The sequence below is a fragment of the Lygodium microphyllum genome, chromosome 25, assembly GCF_053477565.2.
Source record: "Lygodium microphyllum isolate KBCC chromosome 25, Lygodium_microphyllum_v1.1.10, whole genome shotgun sequence".
Taxonomy (NCBI): Eukaryota; Viridiplantae; Streptophyta; class Polypodiopsida; order Schizaeales; family Lygodiaceae; genus Lygodium; species Lygodium microphyllum.
The window spans coordinates 35,417,474-35,427,567 of record NC_141159.1 but is presented as its reverse complement, the minus strand read 5'-3'; positions in this window follow the sequence as shown (position 1 = coordinate 35,427,567).

Below are 10,094 nucleotides of genomic sequence, written 5' to 3'. Positions count from 1 at the left end.
GTCGCTCATCTGCATCAGGCAGTAGTCTAGCTGGCCCAAAAGAATTTTTGAAGAGACTAGCCGACGCTGAGACTTTTAGCACAAAGCTGCTCCGTTGGCTTGAAACCAACTTGTCAGCTCAAGATGATGGACACTCCTTGATTGAGAAACCTTTTCAGCTAGATGAACTACAGCAGTTTGACTTTGCACTGGAGGTTGTGCAGTTCCAGCAGTTGCTTAGAATGCCCTCTATCCAGTCATCTGCATCTGTGGAAGCTGAAATGTGTCTTGCAGTTGAGCATTCTTTACATGCAAGTGTTCAAGGCTTGTGGGAAACTTTCTGGAGTGTGGATGAACCCTCCCCATTTTTTTTTACTGGTTCTCATGGCTTTGGCTCAAAGAATGCATATAGAGAAAAACATTCCTCAAGAAAGGTGAAGGGGCCTCATTGTGCCGCTCTTGTAAGAAAGAGTAACAGTGGTGCTTTTGCTTTGTGGGAGCACATATTAGAGTTTGTCTTGCTGAAAACTGAGCTTAAAAGCTCATCCCAGCTAAATGGGCTTGTTCTTATACCTTCCCTGGTGGGACCTAATGTAAGGGAGGATGTAAAAAACTATAAAAGGAGAGGAGAGTGGAGAGTTAGGGGCCCCCTTCCCTTGTATCTTCTTGTCATCTGGTGAGAGATGTGAGAGGAGGGTCACATGTGAGAGAATGTTTTTGGATGTGCTATTGTCGAAGAGGAAGAAGTTAGACTTTGTGGTGTCAAGCTTCGGATCAAGGCTATTAAGATATGAGAATATAGTTTACTTTGTTGTTGTCAAAATTTTTGATACTTTCATTGTGAGTTGTCTTGTGTGGTTTGTGGGTTTCGTCGAATATTTTAATTTTCCAAGTTGTGTTGTGCATTCGACAAAGTCAATTACCCTAACCGGCACTCCTTTATATCTCGTTATTAGGTTGTGAGTGAGGCTTGTTCTCGATTACCACTCGCGTAACAATGCATGCCAAGGAGGCACTACGGAGACAAGAGCAGGGGCGCCCTGGATATGGCCAACCACCCAATTGCCACTGCAGGGAGTGGAAAGAGGCCAAGAAGAGAGCAGCAGAAATGGGATCGTCGCATTATGGATCGGGTGGCAGGGAGTCATGAGAGGCTGAGTTTGTAAGTATTATTTGATTTATTTTTTAAAATTAAATTTTGTAATTTGTTTCAATTCATTATGTAGTGTGTTCTAATACGTTGTATGTTAAAATTGTTTTGTAGTATCATATCGTTGGTAGGATGCCTACTCCTAGAGAGGTAGGCTACCATCAAGGTCATAATCGAGTGTCCACTTGGCAGCATTTCTACGAGGAGGGACTGATCACAGAGGAGCAATATAATCATGCCATGAGGATTCCACAACCAGAAGAGGTATGTTTTATTTTTTACATGAAAAGTATAGGTAACTCTAATTTATTGTTTATAATGGTATTTATATACCTTAATCCTTTTTGTAGGTGAACCGTGATGCAGTTGAGGATAGCGAAGGGGGGACTAGTAGTAGCGGTGGTGGCAGCAGCACCGGCACTGGCAGTGGTGGTGGTAGCAACGATGATGCCTCTTCTGAGGAGATGTAGAGGAGCCCCATGCATGTATGCCTCCCCTTGGCTTGTAGTTTTCATTTTTGATATGTATTACTTTTAGCTAGTGCTTGCGACCATGACCATGCTTAAGGTCACAAGCACTAGAACTCGTCATGTAAAAACGTTTCATCTATATATATGAAATTTCGTGTTCTACATTCATTATTTTTTTTCAGTACAAAAATCTTTGAAATATGTACAAATGCTTCAACACAGTACGCTCATAATGTGTTATTATCAATATATGGACTTTGGCTCTCCACATTCTTTTGCTTTCAGTATAATAATCTTTCTGTATTTTCCCTAAGCATACAATTTGATGTTGATGGGGGAAAAAAAACCAGAGAGCATGTGGCTTGCAAAGGCCTCTTGCAAAGCCACATGCTCTTTGGTTTTTTGTCTCATACCTCTGTTTTGCGCATCTATCCATGCATCTAAATTGAAGGAAAAATACACGTCTATCATCGTCAAACAATTACAGAGTGCACACTTTTTTAGACGCGTAGTTACACGCATGTATAGATGTAGAATATGAATATATCTACTTTTTTATAAATATGATTATATATTTACGGAGCACGTCAATAGGCGCGTCTATATGCGCGTGTAATTTTCACTATAAGCGTGCTTGTTGACGCGAAATTTTAGATGCGCTAGTAAACGCGGTAATAAACGCACTTGAGATTTTTAAACATAGTTCAAATATTGCGTCTACAAGCGCGTCTATGGAGCCTTTTTGTTGTAGTGAGAGATACTACCTCCATAGGTATGCTAGATGTACAGAGGTTTCCTAGCTATGCACAAGAGCATGGTCACAGGTTGGAAAGGCCACACCTTAGACATACTCCCATAGGATACAGATACCTCATAGATGACAAGACGGGCTATGACCATGATTGATGAGGGGAGGAGGGTGATGTCTCACATGAGAGAGGTGTGCCAACAAGTATTTAGGTAAAATGTTATAGACCATTGGAAGAATATAATAGAGGGGAGCAAGGACTATGTAGTGGCATCTTTGTATGAGGAGTTTTCCGTACCTACGATGATAGAGAATTTTTCCACTGGGTGGATGATGGAGTGTATGTGTGGATATATATTATATAGATGATCAAACACATACAAGGCAATCAAGAGTGACATCTCAAAGTTCAACTGACTAGATGTAGAGGATTAGTAGAGACATAGGGAGGAGGCCACAAATTTTCTAGGATGATGGTGGTAGCAAGCAGAGTGGGAAGCCCTGACAGCACGATTGGAGGCATGGATCGTACATCATTTGGAAATCAGTGATGACCACATGGCTTATTTGGAGGACTTTGTAATTTTCATTTTGGTAAATTTTGCTTTCTTATTTGGAATATCACTTGTACTAATAGCTTTGTTTCTAACAATCCTATTCTGTTTTGTTTGCAGCATTCCATCACAAATTGCAATCTTCAGGGAGTCCACCTTAGAGAACATGTAAAATACCACGTGAGTTCAAAAGAAAATGTATTATATTTAGTAAAAGTTATACGATTATATTTACAAAAGGGGTTTCTTAATTACAATTTGAAAAAAAAAAGTAAGTTTAGTAAAGTAAAAGGGGTCATTTTAAGGCCCTATAGGATGTAAAGAAAGGGTATTTTTTAGTGTCCTTTGAACGCATGTTATATAGATGATTTCTCATAGATGGACTCCTTCGGCTATGAACCCATAGGTCTAGAGACTTAATATGCAGAGAGACACAGTCTCACTGCACTTATCAATAGATTGTATGTGCATCATGGCCCAGTAAGTCAATCCTCTTTCTTTGCATGTAGTCTTTTTTTATTTTTTGTCATTTATTATTTTCTTTTTTGGTCCATACATGCCTCTTCTATTGGTTTTTGGCCAATTGTAGTAGCTACAGTGGATCATTCAGGCTCAAAATTTATAACGAGATATCTTAGACCCAAGGCTTGAAATGCTCTCTAGTAGCAAGTTGGCCGTGTCACGCATAGGGAGATAAGCTATACAATTATTGATAGGCATAGAATGAGAAGTGAGGTCGATTTCTTGCAATGCTGGGCTATAAGAAAGGTAATGTTGAGCCTCTGAACTGGTACAAAGAAGCTTTGGGAGTTCAAACACTTTTCTAGAGGACACACTAAAATATTTTTCCGATGGAGAAAGATATGATAGCTCAAAGTGTTGTAGGACCAATCAAGCTATGGCAAACATAAAGGTTATAAAGTGGAGATGGAGGTGAGAAATGAGCTCATTAGCTAGACTTGAGCTGAGCACAATGATAAAGAGGAGCTGAGCTAAGCCATGCTCACCATGGTTCTCATAGAATGTTGAGATGCATGGATCTAGAGCATGGCTATGGTGGATGAAATATTGTAGACAAGACTCATGAAGACATAGAGATTACAAATGACTAGTTACACAAGTGAATTAGGTTCCAAGATTGAAGCTTGAACTCATAAATACAATCTTGTCTATGTAGACAATGAGGAAGACACTTAAGTGAAAGGACAAAAGTACTATGGCATCACATTCAAATGAAAGGCAAGTATAATACTTTATAGCTTCACGAAAAGGTAAAAGCTTTGGGACTTATGGTTGATAGAGCTATAGTTGTTGTGGATAGCACCTTAATTGATGACTCAAGTGAGTAGAAGACCGGACTCTCTACTGTCGATGTAGATTGTTGCATAGATAGCATGAGTGAAGTTTTCATCGACGACAAAGAATTCATGTTTCTCCATGATATGGAGAAATTTTGTGGAGTGCGAGAGGATGAAGCATTGTCAATGCTAGCAATCAACAATGAATTTCCCCTAATGTCTAATGATCTACTTGTGGACTACAACAACCCAAAGCTAGAGGACATAGTCAATGCACATATATCTCTTGGAAATACAAATACCATGGATTTAGCAGAGAATTCCACAGTTGGCACACCTAATTCTCAACAATCTTTTTCACTCGCATCCTCCTCATTACTATTTATTCTCCATTGGCTTTCTTATAGCCATGTTAAAATTTTTCTAAGCAAGCCACATCAATCATAGATCCTTATGACTCCTTTCTCCTATTCTTGTGTAGCTCTAATTTTTCTAAGCGCCATGGTCTTCCTAATATTTAAAAAAATGCTCATAGCTCAAATGGCATTAGAAAATAGTTTCTTTTCATTGGCACATAATAAGACTTGACATCTAGATCATGTATTATGTATAAACATTTCATCCAAGCATAGTTAGCCAATTCTAAGAAAAATCTAAATCTTTCCATCATTTGAATACAGAACTCCTCCATACAATATTTGTTATCACACATACTTATTCTCCCTTGTCTATATAGGTCTCTCTGATATTCGTGTCCTTAGATTGTGCATTTACAATTGGACATAGTTAATAAAGTTCTTCCATAATCAAAATCCTCATTATCCCTCTGTTATTTTCATTACCCTTGGATTTTACCAACATATTTCACTCTTTTCTCATATTCAAACAAAGCTCCATAAGCTAGGCAAAATAAAGTTATATATACTATGAAAATGAAACATAAAAAGAGATCTGATCTCTTAGTTTATTAAGAGATTGAGGTTTATTGGATTATCAAAACATGAAAATAACAACCACATGTCTACATGATCCCAAGCCCTAAATACATAATGCTCACTTAGGGGTTCTTCTACTTTTGAAAAAGTATATTACAACTTGAATAAATCCCATCTCAAGGAAATTAATCACCTTAAAGTGGTTTTGTACTTGATTAATTTTTAGCTTTCCTAAATAAACATATAAATACCATATTAGAGAATTTGGGAATCTTCCAAGTTCCAATTTTAAATAAGGAGTAAAGATTTGACAAAGTAGCTAAATATTAACCCCATATTTGAGAGTGGGACTTGGGGGGATTACTTGTATTGTATCTAGGAAAAATTTCACCTTAAAATAAGGGGATAAGATTTGATTGTGTGTCCAAATATTAATCATGCTAGGAGATTTTCCAAAATGTCCTTAATTCTTGAATATATGGCTTATACAAGAAAATAAAAAATCCGACTACCTTGCATGGAGTCTTAGAACCAAATTAGCACTATTTTTGGGGACTAGAGTATGATCATGCAAAGGTAGAGGAGTCTATGCTTATCTCCTCCTCATTTCTCAGTCAACTTAAACCAAGTGCAATACTATTTTCCCTCTTTTGGATTGCTTGTAAAGTGATCACTTTCGAATGGATGCTAGATTGTTAATAAAGACCAAGATCTAATAACAATCTTAACTTTATCCCTGAGGGAGTCCACCTATAAGAAATCATCTATATAACGTGCATTAAAGGATATTAAGAAATACCCTTTTGTTACATGCTACAAGGCCTTAAAAATGTACTAAACTTATGCATTTTTTTCGAATTGTAATTAAAAACTCATTTTGTAAATATAATCCTATAAATTTTACTAAATATAACTCCCTTTCTTTTGAATCATGGATTGAGATTACAATATTTCAATATATTTCATAATGAGGTAGAACTAAAGACTATTGAAGTACCTAAATTTGTGATCTCTAAGGAATTCAAAGGGTGTTAACTAGGACTGGACCCTAATAGAGAACTAAGCATTACCCCATGCTAGCTCACCAAGTAGATATGTTTCACATATTTGAACTACTAAAGATTCTTGGATTATTAAGATAAATTAAATGATAAGAAAACTTTAAGAAATAAGATTGTTTTGAGTAATAGTGGGAAATGGAAAAATTTCATTGTCTAATGGGAAGTAAGTATATCTCATTTGAAAAAAGAAGATGAAGCATGTATGAGCATCAAGGTAATCTTGGATTGTGAAACATAATGCTAAAGAGAGTGTTATAATTGGAACTCATCCTTGAGATTTACCAAGTTGAAAACACTCTCAATTTTAAAACTCATTTTGAGACTTGAATGATTGTAGTGTTGGAATATAAGCGCAAAATATATCATTACAATATGCAGAAGTTAGATTACGGTTCTTGCTTGGGTGCCAGACACAATTGTATAAACACACATAGATTTCTTCAATTCCTAGTTGAAAATATAGATATGATAGTAAGCTTGAGGTTGTTTAGCATTTACTAATTATACAAATATGAGACATAAAAACCACATCTAGTACCAAAAGAAACAAAAATATGCATTCAAGATACTCTACTAGCTTCAAATCTCCAAATTGTCTTAATAATGCTCCCACTTGAAACCCACTTTTGGATTGAAGACATCCAAAAGCATCATCTTAAGCTTATTTTTTAAAATCATTTTTTTAGATTGGTATTTGTCATGACTAACTTTCATATATGTATTGTCATTTTTTGAAATCTAAAAGTGAATCATATACTTGCAAATATGTAATTGAGAATGAATCCAATAGAGCTAGCGTTGATGATCAAAGAATTAAAAACAATAGAAAGATGCATTGCAAGGAGATATCTTATAGAAATATAGCTCATGTTCTAAGTTTCTCGAGAATGAGTGAGTGGGCTTTAGACATCCTCAAGAGCAATTTTGAGGGTTATGTTTTAGACCATCCCAATATATAGACTCCAAGATCATGGTACAATGCCTTGCATTTGAGGCCATAAAAGGTATAATTTCTAAATTGGAACTTTGGAAGACTCTATCACTACAAATGATGGATGGTGTATCAATGAAATAAAAGATTAAAGTAGATGCACATTTCTTTTGAAATGTTAGCCCCCATAATGAGTATTAGCATTGATATTAGCTACAATGCAAGTCATGGAGGGTACACCTATAAGAAATCATCTATATAATGTGCATTCAAAGGATATTGAGAAATACTCTTTCTTTATATGCTATAAGGCCATAAAAGGGTCCATTTTACTTTACTAAGTTTACGGGTTTTTGTACATTATACTTAAAAATCCATTTTGTAAATATAATACTATAAATTTTACCAAATAAAATACATTTTCCTTTGAACTCACGTGGTAGCTTACATGTTCTATAAAGTAGAATCCCCAAGATGCTAGTATCCCAATATAGACATCCATATAAGCGATGGTTTTAGTGTCACAATAATCATTGCTAATAATTCTAACATTTAATCTGAAGACACTGCTTGCACTCCTAAGTGTGTAGGAAAAATAGGGGTGGAGCGATGCGAGTGTGACCGAGTTGTTCAGGTACCTTGTACGTACGCTTTGTTGATTTCTTTTCGGCAGTATTATTAAAAACATTTGTGCTTTTTCAAGGTGTTTTAAGATTCTTTTTATGTTATTGAGATATCATATATTACCACCTGTAAATACCATGCCTGAGTCTCGTGATGATGCACGACATGTTTTACAAAAGCTTGGCATGGACTACAATAGCATCCATGCATATATCAACGATTGCATACTATTTCGAGGAGAATATGAGACTATGGAGACATGTCCAAACTGTGGTGCTCATAGGTATCGACAGGACTTGCAAGGGCAAACCATCCCTCAAAAAGTTCTCAGACACTTTTCGCTTATCCCCCGCATAAACCACATGTTTTGTACGTTCCATATGGCGAGCTTGACAACGTGGCATGCGCAAAATAGGTCCACAGATGGAGTTCAACGAATATCAGCGGATTCACATGCATGGAGCCACATTGACTCTACCTTCCCAGGCTTTGCCCGAGAGCCAAGGAATCTTTGGCTCGGTCTTGCAATGGATGGCGTGAACCCATTCGGTCTGTCCTGAACTTCTTACAGTGTGTGGCCTATAGTCCTTGTCAAATACAATATCCCTCCATGGCTTTCTACGAATAAATGATATCTCATCCTTAGCTTACTCGTCTTTAGCTTAGTCGTCCCCGGCCGCTACAAAGTCCAAAATATGGACGTGTATCTTCATCCATTAGTCGATGAGCTTAAGATTTTGTGGGAGGAGGGGGTCATTGTGCAAGATATGAGCAAGCACGATGGTCAACGGTCTGCCAATATTCGAGCCATTCTCATGTGGACGATGCATGACTTTCTGGGATCGGAGAGTGCTTAGGTAAATAGGATTTCGTTCTCATTGATAATATCTATATTTTATCTTGTTCAAGTTTGTATTCACTGGGTCATGGCATTGGAACAGGTTTGGTTACCTCAGATTATCATGCATGTCCATTGTGCGGTAGACTCCCGAAGGTCACGAACCATGAAGAAGATGGTATATCAAGGACATGCCGCTTTCTTGCCAGAGGGTCATGAACTCAAGAAGATTTTCTTGGATGACCTCCAACACGCATGAATGCCGCAAGCTGGTATGAGCTGAAAATGGTCCACGTGGAGTCACATCCAAATGGAATGTGGCGATTCTCTCAGTTTTGTAGGAGTTGCCATATTGGACCCAGTTACAGGTCAACCACTTGTTGGATCCCATGCATATTTTCAACAATGTGGGCAGCTTGCTATGGGACTACATCATAGGAAAGAAAGACACTATAGGGACACGAATGGATTTGAAGAAGGTAGGTAAGATGGAGGCGCTTTGGCCGCAGTCGCATGCAGCTACCTCATGCTCCTTGGGTTTTGTCCACTAAAGAAGAGTGCATTGTGAAGCAAGTAGTCAAGTCTATCCACACTCCGACGGGTATGATGCGTTCTCTCAAGTCTGCATTTTCTAAAGACAACCAATTATCAAGGCTAAAATCCCATGACTGGCATAAGATATGTCAGGTTTGTACTACGAATGGATTGTAATTGGCATGCACATTTTGCTATTTGGAGTGTAGCCATTGTTTATAATGCTTTCTCATTTGTGGCAGTTTGTACTACCGATCGTGATCGCAGGATGCTTTACTCTAGAAATACGCGGGGCCATTTACAGGTTGTCGACTTTGGTGCAATGGATCTCACAAAAGGAGATTAAGACATCCTCTATTGAATCTGTGAGGCGGGGAGCAGTGGAGACGGTCTGTCTCTTTGAGAAATACTTGCCTACCAGCATGCTCACGATACAAATCCACCTTCTTGTACATCTTGTAGATCAAGTGGAGATTGCTGGACCTGTCCATACGCGATGGATGCTCTTGTTGGAGCACTTCATGAAAACCCTAAAAGGCTTTGTGCGACAACGAGCTCGGCCATAAGGTAGCATGGCTGAAAGTTGGTTGGTGTCTGAGGCGCTAGTGCATATTTTACAATGGCTACCAGCGGTGGATCCAAACAACAAAATGCTATGGTCGCTGAAGGACAATGATAGACTGACCGAAGCTGTGGTGGTTGGAAATGGGGTAGAAAAAAAAATGGATGCTGCAATGGAGGAGAAGGTGAATCGCTTTTGTATGTTGCAACATGCCTCTATGGAGACATGGCTCGCCAAGTACCAGATCGCTAGGCAAGATCGAGAGGAAGTGCGATCTGAATTTCGACATAGTACGCGCCATCGACTGACTCAATATCCCGAGGGCATGGAGGAGATGCCGCAATTCATGACAATGCGATCATTGCATGGAGCTTTGACCGCAACATCTCGCGAAGGGGTGGAGGTCTCAC